General features: G+C 44.6%; 1 pseudogene; it reads right to left on the bottom strand.

Moving 5' to 3' along the window:
• Positions 1–249: 249 nt before the first annotated feature.
• On the bottom strand, positions 250–19362 carry LOC117495051 (annotated as a pseudogene).
• Positions 19363–19670: the final 308 nt, after the last annotated feature.

Raw genomic sequence — 19670 nt, 5'->3', positions numbered from 1 at the left:
TCAGCAGGAGAGGACTCTTTAAAGTAGAGACACTACATACTGATATACACCTGAACATCAGCAGGAGAGGACTCTTTAAAGTAGAGACACTACATACTGATATACACCTGAACATCAGCAGGAGAGGACTCTTTAAAGTAGAGACACTACATACTGATATACACCTGAACAGAGAGTAACACAGAGAGAATGCAGTAGTTCAAAGAATGTGAAGCGCTCTTTAATGAACAGAATTCAACACAAAGTCACTTCTGTAAAACAACATGTTTTATTGAAACTCAACAAGAATAATATTCACAAATGTTATCAGTGATCTTTAACAGTTACAGGAGAAGATTATGTACAACGAGGATTAGATAATAATGTCGGACTGTAAACACGTAATACTAATATTCCAGTTTATTAAAATGGTTTAATACAGATAAAGTTCCTGCAGATTGTTGTAATGGCAACTACAAGCCCCAGAATGCATTGCTGTGAGAATCATCCCAATCAAAGGCTCCACACTCAGTCGCCGTGCAGAAAATAGCAATGTGATTTTTATTTCATTATTTTTCTCATTCATTTCAAGTTTTCTAGGAGCTCCTTTCTTCTTCAGTGGTGTTTCAGCACTGCCCTCTCCTGGCTGCTGGAGGTACTGCAGCAGTATTATTGGTCATATTAGTACCACTGGAAGAAGTATTCAGATACTGTACTGTAGTAAAAGTATCAAAAGATTACCGTTAACATACTCCAAGTGGAAGTCGCATGGAAAACGTCGTTTAATCAGCAAATTAGACTTAAAGTCTCAAAATTAAAGTATTCATCCTGAAATGTTATTAACATCGATGTTGCATTCGTAGGATTTTACTGATGTAGACAAACACAGTCCTTATTCATGTTTAAGAACGTATTTTTTGTATTTACATAATTGTGTATTAATAACTAAATCTGCAAAGCAGCTGGTAACTGAAGCAGCTGGTAACTGAAGCAGCTGGTAACTGAAGCAGTTGGTAACTGAAGCAGCTGGTAACTGAAGCAGCTGGTAACTGAAGCAGCTGGTAACTGAAGCAGCTGGTAACTGAAGCAGTTGGTAACTGAAGCAGCTGGTAACTGAAGCAGTTGGTAACTGAAGCAGCTGGTAACTGAAGCAGCTGGTAACTGAAGCAGTTGGTAACTGAAGCAGCTGGTAACTGAAGCAGTTGGTAACTGAAGCAGTTGGTAACTGAAGCAGCTGGTAACTGAAGCAGCTGGTAACTGAAGCAGCTGGTAACTGAAGCAGTTGGTAACTGAAGCAGCTGGTAACTGAAGCAGTTGGTAACTGAAGCAGCTGGTAACTGAAGCAGCTGGTAACTGAAGCAGCTGGTAACTGAAGCAGCTGGTAACTGAAGCAGTTGGTAACTGAAGCAGCTGGTAACTGAAGCAGTTGGTAACTGAAGCAGCTGGTAACTGAAGCAGCTGGTAACTGAAGCAGCTGGTAACTGAAGCAGCTGGTAACTGAAGCAGTTGGTAACTGAAGCAGCTGGTAACTGAAGCAGTTGGTAACTGAAGCAGCTGGTAACTGAAGCAGCTGGTAACTGAAGCAGTGGATTACAACATGTCATGGAGTAACAGTAGAAATTAGCAATGTGGAAATACCTCAACATTTTATTTAATACACGTACTTAGGTCCCACCTGTTTCTCTGTTGTGTGAATACTCATGAGTATTTATCAGGAGTACAGAGTCAGTAGTATTTACAGCAGTAGTATCTGTAGTATATGTAGTATCTGTAGTAACTGAAGTATCTGTAGTATCAGTAGTTAGTTACAGTTGCTTCATGCAGACTCGGCAGCGGCTGATCAGATTTCCTGGAAACTCTCCGGTGTCGGTCTGAGGCTTCGGTTTACTGCGAGGAGAAACACACAATCACACAATCAATCACACAATCAGAGGTATTGTGATGGTGCGGCTGCGTGTCTGGACCTGGATATGTTTTGTACTTGAACGTCTCATTGAAGGTGTGTGTAACTGAACGACTCGTTAAAACTGTGGTACCCCAACGTCTTGTTAAAGTTGTGTGTGTACCTGAATGTCTTGTTAAAGGTACCTGAATGTCTCGTTAAAACTGTGGTTTCTCAACGTCTCGTTAAAGGTGCCTGAAAATGTCTTATGTCATACCTCAAGGTTTTATTAAATGTGTTTTGTAACTGAATGTGGCTGTAATGGTTAAAGGTACCTGAACATGTCGGTAAAGACGTGGTACCTGAACATCTCATTAAAGGTACCTGAACGTCTGGTTAAAGGTACCTGAACATCTCATTAAAGGTACCTGAACGTCGGGTCAAAGGTACCTGAACGTTTCATTAAAGGTACCTGAACGTCTGGTCAAAGGTACCTGAACGTTTCATTAAAGGTACCTGAACGTCTGGTTAAAGGTACCTGAACGTTTCATTAAAGGTACCTGAACGTCGGGTCAAAGGTACCTGAACGTCTCATTATAGGTACCTAAACGTCTGGTTAAAGGTACCTGAATGTTTCATTAAAGGTACCTGAACATCGGGGCAAAGGTACCTGAACGTCTCATTAGAGGTACCTGAACGTCTCATCAAAGGCACCTGAATGTCTCATTATATGTCATACATACTCATTAGAGGTACCTAAACGTCTCAGGGACACAACGACATGCTGACTGCAGTGGGGTTTGAACCTGTGACTATCTGATCCCCATACCAAGGCTCTATCCACTGCGCCACACGCCCCCTCATTAGAGGCACCTGAACGTCTCATTAAAGGCACCTGAACGTCTCATTAGAGGCACCTGAACGTCTCATTAAATGCACCTGAACGTCTCATTAGAGGCACCTGAACGTCTCATTAGAGGCACCTGAACCTCTCATTAGAGGCACCTGAACGTCTCATTAGAGGCTCCTGAACGTCTCATCAAAGGCACCTGAACGTCTCATCAAAGGCACCTGAACGTCTCATCAAAGGCACCTGAACGTCTCATCAGAGGCACCTGAACGTCTCATTAGAGGCACCTGAACGTCTCATTAGAGGCACCTGAACGTCTCATTAGAGGCACCTGAACGTCTCATTAGAGGCACTTGAATGTCTCATTAAAGGCACCTGAACGTCTCATTAGAGGCACCTGAACGTCTCATTAAAGGCACCTGAACGTCTCATTAAAGGCACCTGAACGTCTCATTAAAGGCACCTGAATGTCTCATTAAAGGCACCTGAATGTCTCATTAAAGGCACCTGAATGTCTCATTAAAGGCACCTGAACGTCTCATTAGAGGCACCTGAATGTCTCATTAAAGGCACCTGAATGTCTCATTAAAGGCACCTGAACGTCTCATTAAAGGCCCCTGAATGTCTCATTAGAGGCACCTGAACGTCTCATTAGAGGCACCTAAACGTCTCATTAAAGGCACCTGAACGTCTCATTAGAGGTACCTGAACATGTCGTTGGGGTTGAGGGCGGCCAGCCAGTAGCTGTAGGAGTCGGTGTAGTAGTTGCAGGTTCCTCTGCCGTGGCACTCGATGAAGGGAATCTTCCGGAAGTTTTGCAGGCAGGATCCTGGAGAGGCCAGAGGCTGACCTGAACCCTCAGCCCCCACCCCCGTCTCCTGCAGACCAATAACAGCAAGGGGCAAAGGTCAAAGGTCAACCCATTGTAGACTGTTAGGAAAATATCACTGGTCACCAGCTTGAGCTTCAACATCAGGATCCATGTATTTATTATCCTCTCAAGATTGGAAGTGGTCAAAAACAAAAAAAGAGAATTTGTTAGTATTTTTTCTCAAAATGTAAAAGTTCTGCTTTTACATCTGTCGCTGTCACATTTGAACAATAACTTAACAAGAATTGCCACCATATTTAGCACTGGGACATCTCTCAGGGTTTCATAAATGTGATCTCACCATGACGAAGGAGTATCCGAACCACAGGGGGTCCCATCCCGACGGACACTCTGGGATCTCGCTGGTCTGACTGTGGACGGAGATCACGTTGGCCCGGGCCTCGCACACCGAACACCTGCAACACAGGACCAGGGTTTTTTATTTAAAGGTATCCTATTATATATATTTGTAGGCATATATTAAAGGTCTCAGATATATAAAAACATGTCTATGAAGTCTTTTGCTCAAAATACCAAACAGATCATTGTAGCCTCAAACCCCTCTATTTCAGCTGTTACTAAAGTGCTGATTCTGGGTCTAAAGATTTATAAAAAACAAAAATAAAAAAAACAACTCTCCCAGCAGAAACTCAGCTAAATGCTGCCGTGATGAAACTCCATATCATGTTCCAAACCACATGAAGGATCCTCTCTGAAACAGTATGGAGCTCAAACTCTTTCTCTCTCTCAGGTTTACCACAAGGTGACTTCCTTTTGATTTCCTGCTTCTTCACACACACTCTCTCCAGTACAGGTTAGCTCTGAGTGTTAGCATGCTAATGTAAACACAGACCATATTACTTCCAGAACACGTCTCATTGTTTCTGACAGCAACGTTTCTGATTGGCCCGTGGGTGTAAAGCCCGCCCACATTTTAGTAATGTGGTCATGACGCAGCAAATCTGGATCAGCTCCGTTTGGGTACGGAGGAAAGGAGAGAGGGGTTTATTTCCTGACACTTTGTGAGTCTCCTGACACACCGGACACACACCGGACACACACCGGACACACACCGGACACACACCGGACACAAACCGGACACACACCGGACACACACCGGACACACACCGGACACACACCGGGTACACACCGGACACCAGTGACGTGCAGTGAGGTTCATGGCTGGTGAGGCACTGAGTCAGATTTACAAATATTATATTTTGACCTTAATCGAAATATTCGGTTATTTTCAAAAGCTTTTTTAGTCTGATGCTTCGATTCATTTTAAACAGACCGTTCAACAAAAGGATACCCAAAATCTAAATATTGGATTGTTCTTTCTTAGTAAGATCCCATTTTCATTACAAATGTGGTCTTACCTTGACTTGAAGATGAAGTCCATGCTATCCTTCTGGACAACAATCTCTATTACTTTTTTGTAAAAGTCCTCCTTATCTTCCTGTAGTTTCAAAAGTCTAGTTTGTTGTTACGTCTACCGTCTCTGCGTAGAATAACAGTAGCAACAAGAACCTGTGGGCTCACGTGCGCCCCCTTCAGTGCGGCAGAGGTTATGGCTGCCTCTCCTGGTGCTTTTTTCATTGCCGTTGTATGATGAGACCAGCGAGCCTAAATATCATATATACGTGAAATAAGTTATTTAGAGACTATGGATGGCGAGGATAAATGTAATAAAGGGATCTACATACATTACATTTGTGACCTACAGTGAGATGGTAACAGGCATGCGCTTAGGGCCCGCTTTCCAGCCAGTTTCTGTGGGGTGACGCATTCTGAGGTGAGGCAGAGCTCATCTGTGCCTCACCTCAGCCCACAGTAACTGGCTGGAGCGCGCTCACAAAATAAGTGCCCGCGCTAAATTAGTGCCCACGCTCCAGCAAGTTACTGTGGGCTTACGAGAGGCAGAGCTCGTCCCTGCCTCACTTGTCATCGCTCCCGTAGCGGAGCTCGGCAAATTTGCTGATTTTGACTATAAAAAGCGATTAGAATCATACATAAATCACACTTACAACACAGATCAGTGGAGACATTTTATTATTATTACTATTTCGTTTTTCTTTAGTTGTTTTTCCGTTACATTGGAGTATGACAGGTGAGGCTCTGCCTCCCCTGCCTCCACTGACTGCACGTCGCTGCCGGACACACACCGGGGATACACCGGGGACACACCGGACACACACCGGACACACACCGGGGATACACCGGGGACACACCGGGGACACACCGGGGACACACCGGGGACACACCGGGGACACACCGGGGACACATAGTGATGTAGAGAAGACATCAAGAAGTGCATTTTGCATGATAGGAGACCTTTATGAGGTCCAATTACATCTAGAATACTTCCTTTAGTGTGTGTGTGTGTGTGTGTGTGTGTGTGTGTGTGTGTGTGTGTGTGTGTGTGTGTGTGTGTGTGTTACCGGCTGATGTAGTCCTTCAGAGAGTCCCCGGAGATCAGCGGCATGCTACCCGGCAGTGGTTTGTCGGTGGACAGCCAATAGGAGTAGTCGTTGCGGGAGGCGTAGCGGCAGGTGTTGTCGGTGTTGCAGAACAGGAAGGGCATGGTGGTGAAGCGAGGTAAACAACTACCTAATGTACCTGCAGAGAGAGAGAGAGAGAGAGAGAGAGAGAGAGAGAGAGAGAGAGAGAGAGAGAGAGAGAGAGAGAGAGAGAGAGAGAGAGAGAGAGAGAGAGAGAGAGAGAGAGGTTTGATTAGTCAACAGAGGGCACGTTTACATTATTACAGCAGAAAAGAGCCACAGACAGCTGAATGTTCACTAAATAACATTAAAAGGTGCAGAGTGCAGAGTGCAGAGTGCAGAGTGCAGAGTGCAAAGTGCAGAGTGCAGAGTGCAGAGTGCAGAGTGCAGAGTGCAGAGTGCAGAGTGCAGAGTGCAGAGTGCAGAGTGCAGTACTGCGGTAAATATTCGAAGTACCCAGGTCTTGTCCGTGCGCTCGGTTGTTTCCGTTGATGAACAGCAGCGAGTAGCCGCTGTACATCAGGGTGGATCCTGCAGGGCATTCTGGGATAAAGAGTTCCTGGCTGTGTCTGGTGAACAGGAAGCCGTCGCTCTCCGGAGCGTCCCGGCACGGACCGGGGCGACCGGGAATACCTTTAGCACCGACCTGTCCTCGTTCACCCAAGATCCCTGAAAACACAGAGTCTCTGTTTAGTCATTGAGACGTTAGGAAAGGTCTGATGCAGAGACCCCAAAACACTTCTTTACATATCATGACATTTGGCTGACACTTTTATTTAGAGTGACTTACAATAAGTGCCAAACCCATAAAGATTAAAACTCCGAACAACAAGGGAAGTGCAGATATTTTCACTTCAAGCAGATCATACCAGTAAGTGCTGGTGAATCAGATAACATGCCTACATTAACTCAAAAAGTATGTTTTTTTATTTTTTTGTAACTGTTATATAATGGAGGAAGGGGCATGCTGTGTTTTCTCTAATAAAGTAGAGAAACATCGGAGATAGGAAATAATGACCCCCCCTCATGAAGCCCCTTTTTTCCATGTGAGCCAATCACTTCTGCAAACCAAACCAAACCACAGAGTTGTAAAGGATGTGGACCGTATCCCCTTTTGTCATCCTTCATCCAAGTATTAAAGATCTCCTAAGGACTTTGATACGCATATTGTGTTTCTGTGCATTTGTTGCCTAACTCATAACGTCTTTAGACAACAGCTGAATGTTAGGTTTATCCCGTTTCTGTGATTCGTCAGCTTTTGTGAAATAAATATCTACATTTTTGTTATACATTCTTACCATCCTGTTTTTTATTGCTTTGGGTCCAGCTCCCTGCCAAAACCCTGACACTTTCCAATGTTAGACATGTGGTTCTTTTATTTAATATATATATATTGAAGTATATTATATATTTATATTGAAGTTTTCAAATATAACACACACATAAAACAGTCAGTCTAGGTGGCAGATACAGTGTACAATCAAATGAATAGGCATGTAAATAAACACAGGTGAGTATACAGATGATACAGGGAGAACAAAGTACAGAAATCTGAAAGAAATCTGAAAGAATATGACGTGGCACTTTATAATCTTATTCCTGTTAGTTTTATTGAACATTACCAATATTCTTTTTCAAAAACTCCATGAAACTCCCCCAGATATTTTCAAAAAATGCAAGCTTTCCTTAAAGGTGGGGTAGGTAAGTTTGAGAAACCGGCTCGAGATCGCTAGAATTTGAAAATACACAACCGGAGAAAATCTGCCACTTCCTCACAGAGCCCCTCCTCCAACACACACGAACGCGCACATGACCAATGAGGGCACGAGATAAGTTTGTGCACAGATGGAAGGCTGACAGGCAGGTAGACCATCCAGTTATTTTAGCCGGGCCGGCTCAGATGATTGGTCGTGCTTTTTACAGTACTACAGCTTCCACAGATGATATTTTGTCAAAGCACTTCAGATATTCATTGCTATCTGGATGTTAAGAGCATTCCATGGAATATAACAACAAGTGTATCTCGAGCCGGTTTCTCAAACTTACCTACCCCACCTTTAAGTCATGTATGTTCTAAACTAAAGCAACACATTCTGACAGATCCTTAATATATTTATTCATACTTGGTTTGTTCACATTTTCCCATTCTATAGCTATTGCCCTCTTAGCTTGTAAAAGACACAAGTCTGTAAGTGCAAAGTCTTTTGGATAAATACCCAGGATGCACATCTTTGGTGGTTCTTACCTTTTGATCCAAGGAAACCTCGATCCCCTTCTTCCCCTTTGACTCCAGGACGTCCGCCGTGTCCTGGCCTGCCCCCCCCTCCCGACAAATCCTTTTACACCTGCAGCCACAAAACACAGACCTGTTTCCAAAACCGCCTGCACTCTGATCACAAAACAGCATGTATGGTGTTCCTGCAAGGCAAGTTTATTTATAGAGCACTTTTCAACACAAGGCAATTCAAAGTGCTTTACAAAAATGAAAGACATTAAGAGCATAAAACACATTAGAAACATTAAAAAGATAATAAAACATGAATAAAAGTTACAGAGCAGTGTGAGAAGTGAACAGTTCAATTAAAAGCAAAAAGAAAAGTCTTCAGCCTGGATGTAAAAGTAGTCAGAGTTGCAGCGGACCTTCAGGTTTCTGGGAGTTTGTTCCAGATGTTTGGAAATATCCCTCACCAAATTCTTCTTTGGTCTTTTTGTGTATCACAGCAAAATATTCCAGACTCACCTGGACCTCCAGGTGTCCCTCGGGCCCCCGGGGGTCCGTTTTCTCCTGGGTACCCCGGGGTGCCATCTGAGCCTTGTTCCCCTGGCAGCAGCGACACTTTCCTGGGTACGTCCTTCCCCCTCAGGCCTGCAGGGGGCAGTGTTCAGTTCTACATCTGGCACTTATTGGACGTGTAACTTTTTTTTTTTCTCTCTCTCTCATTACCCCATGTATGATTGTTTATGTAACTGTTTTCATTACTGCACACTTAGCTTGTGGTGCTAGCGGCGTCACGTTGATGAGTGTGTGTTCGAGACAGAGAAAGTGTGTGTACAGTTTATTTGGAGTATATAAACGCTTTAGACCCCTGAAGACTGCAGCCAAACTCTACCTGCTGATTAAAGGTTCGGTTCGGTTAGCTCCGAAATTAGCAACAACTCCGGCTAAAGCTCACTTAAGGTGGACTGACATTTTAAGGTGGACCTGCTTTGAGAAGCAACAGACCTCCAACAACAGAGGTGTATTAATTAATTCCTTTGAACAATGTGAAGAGATTGATTTTAACATTAACATTTCTGGAAAAGCCCAGTAAAAACATATTGGAGCTGTTTTGGCTGAGTTTATATGAACATGTGACTGATTGTGTTTAACGGGCAGAGGATCCTGAATTTCTCTGGTGTTTTTGTCAAGTATTAATTACCTCTCCTCCCAGGTGGTCCCGGAGGTCCTCTTGGGCCGTCGCTAGCTGCTGGTCCGATCTCCCCCTTCACACCTGAAACACACAATGAGCCAAAAGGTCACAGAGTTTTTAAACTTTCAAATAACGCTTAATCAGGTCCGCTTGGTATCACTCTTTAATGCACTGCGTACCCCGGTGGTGTCATTTTGCACGGTCCCCCGCTAAATAGTGAATTTAAAAACAGCGGTCTAAATGAGACGACTAAACGTCATCACGCCCAACATTAGCCTCGTTTAGCTTAGCAGTGGTGACGTGAAGTCATGTGACCGTGCTGTAGTTCCTTTATAGCCCAACATTAGCCACCTTTAGCTTAGCGGTGATGACGTGAAGTCATGTGACCGTGCTGTAGTTCCTTTATAGCCCAACATTAGCCTCGTTTAGCTTAGCGGTGGTGACGTGAAGTCATGTGACCGTGCTGTAGTTTCTTTATAGCCCAACATTAGCCTCGTTTAGCTTAGCGGTGGTGACGTGAAGTCATGTGACCGTGCTATAGTTCCTTTATAGCCCAACATTAGCCACCTTTAGCTTAGCGGTGATGACGTGAAGTCATGTGACCGTGCTGTAGTTTCTTTATAGCCCAACATTAGCCTCGTTTAGCTTAGCGGTGGTGACGTGAAGTCATGTGACCGTGCTATAGTTCCTTTATAGCCCAACATTAGCCACCTTTAGCTTAGCGGTGGTGATGTGAAGTCATGTGACCGTGCTGTAGTTCCTTTATAGCCCAACATTAGCCACCTTTAGCTTAGCGGTGGTGATGTGAAGTCATGTGACCGTGCTGTAGTTCCTTTATAGCCCAACATTAGCCTCCTTTAGCTTAGCGGTGGTGACGTGAAGTCATGTGACTGTGCTGTAGTTCCTTTATAGCCCAACATTAGCCACCTTTAGCTTAGCGGTGGTGACGTGAAGTCATGTGACCGTGCTGTAGTTCCTTTATAGCCCAACGTTAGCTCTTTACTTCAGAACTCGTGAAGTGGTGTTAACATGTGGAGATTATCCCGCTGAACAAAACGTGTAAGAAGCAGAAACGTTTGTTTGACACAGAGATTATTTGTTGCTATAATCCAAAACCAACCCAACTCAGAAACACCACGTCCCTGCAACACTCTTTTCAACTGTAGTCCTTACCAACAGGTCCGGTGACTCCAGTATCTCCCATCATGCCTTTCTGTCCCGGTGGGCCTGGTGGTTTGTCTTCACCCTGTCAATGAAACAACCGTGTAAAAATAAAAAGACGGTGTTTTGAGGAAACCCAATCAAACACACTGTCCTTCAGTTTCCTGATAACATATGAAAGAATATATACTTTTGATTTAAGACTCCAATCTGAGATGAACTGGACACACATGTATCTTTCTTCCTTCTTTATCTTTTCAGATGCATAACTATGGGATGTACTGACCGGCGGGCCGCGGGGTCCAGTGTCTCCATGGTTACCAGGTGGTCCTTGGTCTCCTGAAGCTCCTTTAAATCCCTCGTCTCCTTTAAAGCCAGGACCCCGGAGGACCAGGAGGACCTCGGTAACCTGTCGGACCTGCAGAGGAACGTTTACACATTATCTCACTCACTAAATATACTAAAACAGGACCATTCTACTCATACAGGTGCAAACTTAGCGACTTACAATGAGTGCCAAACCATAGAGATTCATTTCCTCACCTTGGGTCCGTGTTCTCCCGAGAGTCCTTTCTCTCCTTTGACTCCTTCAATGCAGACTCCCTCTTTTCCAGGACAACCAGAGGGGCCCGGTGGTCCCGGAGGACCAGAACACCCTGGGTTTCCCCCAGCACCAGGAGGGCCCGGTGGACCGCAGGCCCCCGGAGGACCCGCCCCTCCAACACACCCTGAGGAGAGGGTGGGGTTTAATCCTCGTCTTTAATTCTGACTGAAAACTCGATCACAGATCAGGACTCACCAGGTGGACCCGTCTTCCCGTCGGGGCCCCGAGACCCGATCCCAGGAACTGGGGGACAGAAAACCAACCAATCAGAGATCCAGACCAGCACCAGTCTGAGTTCTAAGCTGAAACTCTTTTCAACACGTATGGTGGATTCAGAACTATTGAGCCCGGTCTCCTACCTCCCATAGCTCCTTTCTCCCCAGGAGGACCAGGTATCCCGTCCTGGCCCTGGTTCCCTCTGGGTCCCGCTGGACCAGGATCTCCAGGGGCCCCCTTGTTCCCTGAAAATGAAGAAGATATAAGTAACCCATTAAAGTCTTTAGATCAGTGTGTGGTTCTGCATCCTGGCGGCACGGACACTCTGGTGTTGGTACTCTAGGTTTTTTAGCTCTGAGCTCCGGATTAGCTGAAGAGAGTCCAGGAAGCTTATTTACAAGTTAACAGCGTTTAATAAAACAATGATACGATGATACAAGGAAACTGCAAAGATGGTTGCTGCTCCGTTGGTGTTGGTCAGCTGGGAAAGCAGACCGGCTAACAGCTGGCCTCCTATTTTCTAATCTGTAGTCTTCTCCTATTGGCTTAACGTCGACGGAGGCGGGTCCAAGTCACGTCCTGTTGTTTTCTGATGTTAGTTTTACAATATTCTAATATCTGTTGGTTTAAACATTCCCTAAGAATAGTATTGCAGCGTGAATAAGTGAGGGTTAAAGACAGTGTGTTTAGTGTGCAACACCACGTGTCATTTCTCCTTAAATTCACGCACACATGGGAGGCTGTGGCTCAGTGGGTAGTGTGCTGGACTTTGAATCAGGGGATAGCAAGTTTGAGTCCCACTGCAGTCAGCATGTCGTTGTGTCCCTGAGACACTTCACCCCAAACTGCTCCTGTGGGGATTGTCCACAGTACTGAATGTATGTAAGTCGCTTTGGATAAAAGCGTCTAACAAGTGACATGTAATGTAATGTAATGTACACATAACATAATATTAGCTACATGCTAATGCTAACCGGAAGTTGACAATATTTACTCGCGAAAACCGGAAGTCGAGTGTGTGAACATCCGGTTTTCAGAATAAAGCAGCTTTAAATTAGAACAGTGTATTAATTGAAATTACGCCATATAAATATTGATTGTATTCCTTACAGTACCTGTGAGGCCGGTGGGTCCTAAGGGGCCGCTGTTCCCGGCAGGACCATCACAACCCTTTCCCCCAGGGTTCCCAGGAGGACCTGGAGGGACAGACACATGAAGGCGTTTAGTGACCTGCTCTACCTGCTCTACCTGACCCTGAGACACATGAAGGCGTTTAGTGACCTGCTCTACCTGACCCTGAAACACATGGAGGCGTTTAGTGACCTGCTCTACCTGACCCTGAAACACATGGAGGCGTTTAGTGACCTGCTCTACCTGACCCTGAAACACATGGAGGCGTTTAGTGACCTGCTCTACCTGCTCTACCTGACCCTGAGACACATGAAGGCGTTTAGTGACCTGCTCTACCTGACCCTGAAACACATGGAGGCGTTTAGTGACCTGCTCTACCTGACCCTGAAACACATGGAGGCGTTTAGTGACCTGCTCTACCTGACCCTGAAACACATGAAGGCGTTTAGTGACCTGCTCTACCTGCTCTACCTGACCCTGAGACACATGAAGGCGTTTAGTGACCTGCTCTACCTGACCCTGAAACACATGGAGGCGTTTAGTGACCTGCTCTACCTGACCCTGAAACACATGGAGGCGTTTAGTGACCTGCTCTACCTGCTCTACCTGACCCTGAAACACATTAAGAGGTGAATACACTGCTGGAGAGTTTCACAATGATCTCTACTGTGTTTGTTCTCCAAATACTCAGCAAGATGTTTCCCATGACATGAGGACATGAGGACATGAGGACATGAGGACATGAGGACGCTTATCATGAGTCTGAGAAAAAGGCCTTCACAGTTTTCAGACAGTTTTGAACCATAGTTATGATTATTTGAGCCTGAAATGGGCGCCTCTGAATATGATGATACAAACAATGATGAAGTTTTGATATTCTGATAGAAGTAAAAACCTCTGGATACACTGTAGATATATGACGTATGAACTGGATACACTGTAGATATATGACGTATGAACTGGATACACTGTAGATATATGACGTATGAACTGGATACACTGTAGATATATGACGTATGAACTGGATACACTCTAGATATATGACGTATGAACTGGATACACTCTAGATATATGACGTATGAACTGGATACACTGTAGATATATGACGTATGAACTGGATACACTCTAGATATATGACGTATGAACTGGATACACTGTAGATATATGACGTATGAACTGGATACACTCTAGATATATGACGTATGAACTGGATACACTCTAGATATATGACGTATGAACTGGATACACTGTAGATATATGACGTATGAACTGGATACACTGTAGATATATGACGTATGAACTGGATACACTCTAGATATATGACGTATGAACTGGATACACTCTAGATATATGACGTATGAACTGGATACACTCTAGATATATGACGTATGAACTGGATACACTGTAGATATATGACGTATGAACTGGATACACTCTAGATATATGACGTATGAACTGGATACACTCTAGATATATGACGTATGAAACTGGATACACTGTAGATATATGACGTATGAACTGGATACACTGCAGATATACCTCTACATCCCCGGGGGTCCCGACCCTCCTTTGGGGCCACAGGAGCCACTTTCTCCTGGAGGACCAGGCTCTCCGTTGTCCCCTGGTTGCCCATCTGGCCCCGGTGATCCTGAACACCCTGAATTTCCCTTAAAGGAGGAGACGATACTTTATTTATTGTTTTGATTTGAAATGTCTTTTAAGGAGCTCACATCAGGGTCATAAAGACATATCTTCAAATGAATCGGAAAACAGAAACAAACAAGGATAAAGACCGGCAACAGGAAGCAGGAAGTCATCTGCATACAAAGATATCAGGTTAGGGGATAAAGCAACTTAACATTGGTTTAATATGAGAAATCACATTCATATTGACAATATTCTAAAAGTCAGACGTCTAGCTTGACAGTGGAACCGCCAGAAGAGCTTTGCATCCGATCCGCTTGTGACAGAACTCCAGGTCTACATTGAATAGGAAATATTTAATCTGGAGATATTACGTTTCAGTCTGTCCCTGTATGTGTGTGCTACCTTTTCTCCTGGAGGTCCTTTAGATCCTGGTCCAGGTGGACTCGCTTCTCCTTTAGCACCTTTAAGTCCTCCTGGTCCTGGTGATCCGTCCGGTCCAGGTTCCCCACAAGAACCTGCACAACCGTTCCCCCCTTTGAGACCTGGATAAAAACAAGATGTGTAAATATGATCTTGTGAGAGTCCATGCGTTGTTCCAGACACGACACAGCTGTTAAATCATGTTATTTAATGGTACGTTTAAAAGGTATGACTCTTAAGTAGCAGCAAGAACATTGGAAAGAACTACAAAAAAGATACGACCACCATATAAGCAAGGCATGACAAAAGAGCCTTTGAATTTGACAGGTGGGTTTTCAGTCATGTGATGGGGTATATGTCCTACTAAAGTATAGTTTTAAAGTACTTTCACTTGAGTATTGAAATGTAATGATCCACTACATCTCAGGGGCGAATGTTGTACTGGATTCTCTACTACTGTACATCTGTACATGATTACTGAGGTAAAAAACCTAATGTTGGGCTATAAAGGAACTGCAGCACGGTCACATGACTTCACGTCGCTACCGCTAAGCTAAAGGCGTTTGGCGTGATGACGTTTAGTCGTCTCATTTAGACACTTGTTAACAACCACAGTTTTTAAATCCAGCAGTGGGGTATTTACTGACGTATTTCATGTGGTAGAACAAAAGTTTAAAGTGGACCAATCATGCTATATTATAATAATATAGTGTAGGACCATACCTATATAAGGCATATTTATACTTTTTTTTTTTCAAAATACCAAACAGATCATGCATTTTAGCCATGCCTCATTTCGCTCAATTTGACAATTTATAGCTCTGTTTTAGCAAGGGCTGATTCTGTGAGAACAGCACCATCTACAGGCCTGGCATATGTACTACAGCGTCTCCAGCGCTTTCGAACGGCAATGGCCGTGGCTGTCTCCTCCTGATTGGTGGAGTTGGCCCAATAGCCGTAGCGCCACCGTCCTGACGTCAGGACAGTGTTCAAATCTGGATCAGTTTTTATCAGATCCGTTGCAGCCCCTTTTTTAGAGATTTGGGTATGGAGGAAAATAGAGAGGGTTGTGTTTTCTGACACTTGGTGAGTTCCCTGGAACACCGGGGACACATATTCATGTAGAAAAGACGTACAAAAGGGCATTTTGCATGATAGGTCCCCTTTAAAGTCTCTTCAGCTTGTGTTAACCACAGACCTCATTTCAGGAAACCATTGACCTCCAGACTAGAGGACAGGAAGGACAGGGGGACTGTACCTGGCTTCCCCATCTCTCCTTGGTGTCCGTTGTGTCCAAAGGGACCGGGAGGCCCTTGCTCTCCTCCCCTGCCGGGGTCTCCAGGAGGTCCTGACAGGAACACATCCATCAAATGTCCGTTATTATCCTATATATTCATCAGACATGCATTCCCTTTCATTTGACTGCCAAATAAAGAGCTTTTCAGTTCACCTTGTGGGCCGCCAAATCCTGGTCTACCATTGCTGACGTCGGGCCCCTGTGGCCCCTGGAGACCCCTTTCTCCTTTGGTACCAGTGAGACCAGTGGGCCCTGAGGGTGAGACAGGAAGCAGACAGACAAGTGTGAGACAGGTAGAACACCTGGACTGGGCTGCAGTCAGTTAGTCAAAATGATGCCTTTTGAAAACCACTTCTCCCTGACCTGGGAAGGGAGGGTCCTCAGGACTTGAACCTGTCTGCACGAGACCAGTGGTTCTCAAACTGTTTTCAATAATGTACCCCCTAAACATTTTAGTAGGGAAGAAAAGCCTATATAAAGAGGGAGAGTACAGCGCTGCACCATCAGTGTCTGAGTTATTAAAACAACAACCTTGTAACAGAGAAACCAATGTTAACATCATGCACTAACACTAAGACGACATTAGTTGCATTGAACTGATCCTTTTAATAAGTTGTACTTACATTTGAGTGAGAAACATGGGCGTGTGCTTCACTGAGGATCATGAGGCAAACTGCAGTTATGTGTAACTGTTCATATCAAACCCACACTGCTCAAAATGTTATATTTATCATCGAGTACATTTGTTTTTCTCGTCACTAGACGACATATTGTGTTTGTGTCAAACTCTAGGCTTTAAACCAGTCGACCACAGACCACGGGTCTCGGGGTTGTTCTCAGTCTTTGCACCCAGGTTCCTGACTAACTAGTACTGCGGTTCTCATGTAGAACCGACAGGAATAGATTACCAGAGTCTCCCAGATCTCCAGGATCCCCGTACATCTCCACATCGGTCTGGAGTCCTTTAGGTCCAGAATATCCTCGGTCCCCCTGAGGCCCCTGGGGTCCCTGAGACCCCCTGACCCCGTCTACAGCCTTCTCACCTACCAACAGAGAAACAGGTTGTTATGGCAATTATGGTTTTAAAGGTCCCCTATCATCCTCCTCTTCATCAATATATCACAGGTCTCAGATATATCCAGAGCCTGTCTCTGATTGGCTGAAACACCAAACAGATCATTGCAGCATTACCCATAATCCCCTCTGTTTCAGCCCTGTTTCCAAAGTGCTGATTCTCTGTGTGTTACTTTAGATGAAAATAAGGAGCCCCTCCCCACGCCCCTCTGAGAGAGATTTGGTTACAAAGAACACAATAGTGCTCTAGGAGGAGATTCAGGTGATAAGGGGGGGGGTTACCTTGGTTGCTGATTGGCTAATGGTTACACAAGACAAAACATCGTTATGACATCATCAAGTGGCCAAAATCTGATCAGCTCATTTTCAGACAGGTTTTTATAGAAATGGATCAAAAAGAGAGAGAATCTTTGTTCCTGAAACTTTCAGAGTCTCTTTCCACAGACACAGAGTCTCTGATGTGTCCCTCTCAGAGTCTCTGATGTGTCCCTGTCAGAGTCTCTGATGTGTCCCTCTCAGAGTCTCTGATGTGTCCCTCTCAGAGTCTCTGATGTGTCCCTCTCAGAGACTCTGATGTGTCCCTCTCAGAGTCTTCTGATGTGTCCCTCTCAGAGTCTCTGATGTGTCCCTCTCAGAGTCTCTGATGTGTCCCTCTCAGAGACTCTGATGTGTCCCTCTCAGAGTCTCTGATGTGTCCCTCTCAGAGTCTCTGATGTGTCCCCTCTCAGAGTCTCTGATGTGTCCCTCTCAGAGTCTCTGATGTGTCCCTCTCAGAGTCTCTGATGTGTCCCTCTCAGAGACTCTGATGTGTCCCTCTCAGAGTCTCTGATGTGTCCCTCTCAGAGTCTCTGATGTGTCCCTCTCAGAGTCTCTGATGTGTCCCTCTCAGAGTCTCTGATGTGTCCCTCTCAGAGTCTCTGATGTGTCCCTCTCAGAGACTCTGATGTGTCCCTCTCAGAGACTCTGATGTGTCCCCTCTCAGAGTCTCTGATGTGTCCCTCTCAGAGACTCTGATGTGTCCCTCTCAGAGTCTCTGATGTGTCCCTCTCAGAGACTCTGATGTGTCCCTCTCAGAGACTCTGATGTGTCCCTCTCAGAGACTCTGATGTGTCCCTCTCAGAGTCTCTGATGTGTCCCTCTCAGAGACCTCTGATGTGTCCCTCTCAGAGTCTCTGATGTGTCCCTCTCAGAGACTCTGATGTGTCCCTCTCAGAGACTCTGATGTGTCCCTCTCAGAGACTCTGATGTGTCCCTCTCAGAGACTCTGATGTGTCCCTCTCAGAGACTCTGATGTGTCTCTCTCAGAGACTCTGATGTGTCCCCTCTCAGAGACTCTGATGTGTCCCTCTCAGAGACTCTGATGTGTCCCTCTCAGAGACTCTGTCTCAGAAGGAGTCGTGATTCAAAGAAAAGATCTTAAAATACTGGATATGGATATGATGTTTCTTTGCCTAACTCCTAATGTTCTCTTGACAGCAGCTGATTCTAAGTTGCTTCGAGGTCAAACACGGTAAGGGTCACGGTAAGGGTCAGGGTAAGGGTCACGGTAAGGGTCACGGTAAGGGTCACGGTAAGGGTCAGGCAGAAGGGAAGCATTGATCGACTGATTGATAGACGAAACCTCTCAGTCCTGGTGGTCCGGTCTCTCCTGGTTCCCCATCGACCCCTGGACCCCCGAGGGCTCCTGGAGGGCCACCGTCCCCTCGGAGACCTGTTGGATTTCATATATATGAATTCTTTATTTGGGGTCGCATTATATTAAAAGTACAGTTTTGCGAATCATATATTTTTAGAGACCTGGAAACGGCAAATTAAATACAGAACAGAATTAGTCAAATAAAATAAAAATACAAAGTACATAGGGGGTTGTTTGAAATTACAAATATTTACACACGTACACATGTATCTACTTAAGCATGCACACATATAATAATACATTTCATTTTGAAAGCGCTTTTTCCTGGTGCTCAAAGACGCTTGAATATATATATGTATATGTATATATATATATATATATATATATATATATATATATATATATATATACACACACATACATATATACATGTTGGATTGTTATATACTAGTGAGGACACTTCATTGATCTTCAGTCACAGGTTGGATGGATTCAGTTTGGCCACGCCTCCTTACCTGTGCTTCCTGGCTCCCCATTGGCCCCACTCTGGCCTTTGGATCCATCTTCCCCCACTGACCCTGGCGCTCCTTCAAACCCTGGGGCCCCAAAAGGCCCCTGAGGCCCCGGGACCCCAACGCCAGATCGCCCAGGGTCCCCCTTCAGTCCCTTTGGGCCCCGTCGTCCTGCAAGACAGGGAGAGAGATGTAAAATAAATAAAACAAATAAAATAAATAAAATAAATAAAATAAATAAAATAAATAAAATAAATAAAATAAATAAAATAAATAAAATAAATAAAATAAATAATAAAATGAAAAGTGTGCAGTTACTAGAAATCTGTTTAAATTACAGACCTAGAATATCATTACATTTGCAAATTCAACAAAATGACAATAAAAGCACACCCACAGTACTTCTATACTTTTAATATGTGTTGCTCATCTACTCAGTTACTCTCATCTACTCAGTTACTCTCATCTACTCAGTTACT

Source organism: Trematomus bernacchii, unplaced genomic scaffold (assembly GCF_902827165.1).
Source record: "Trematomus bernacchii unplaced genomic scaffold, fTreBer1.1, whole genome shotgun sequence".
Taxonomy (NCBI): Eukaryota; Metazoa; Chordata; class Actinopteri; order Perciformes; family Nototheniidae; genus Trematomus; species Trematomus bernacchii.
The sequence above is the reverse complement of the archived record's forward strand: the minus strand, read 5'-3'. Positions and strand labels throughout refer to the sequence as shown.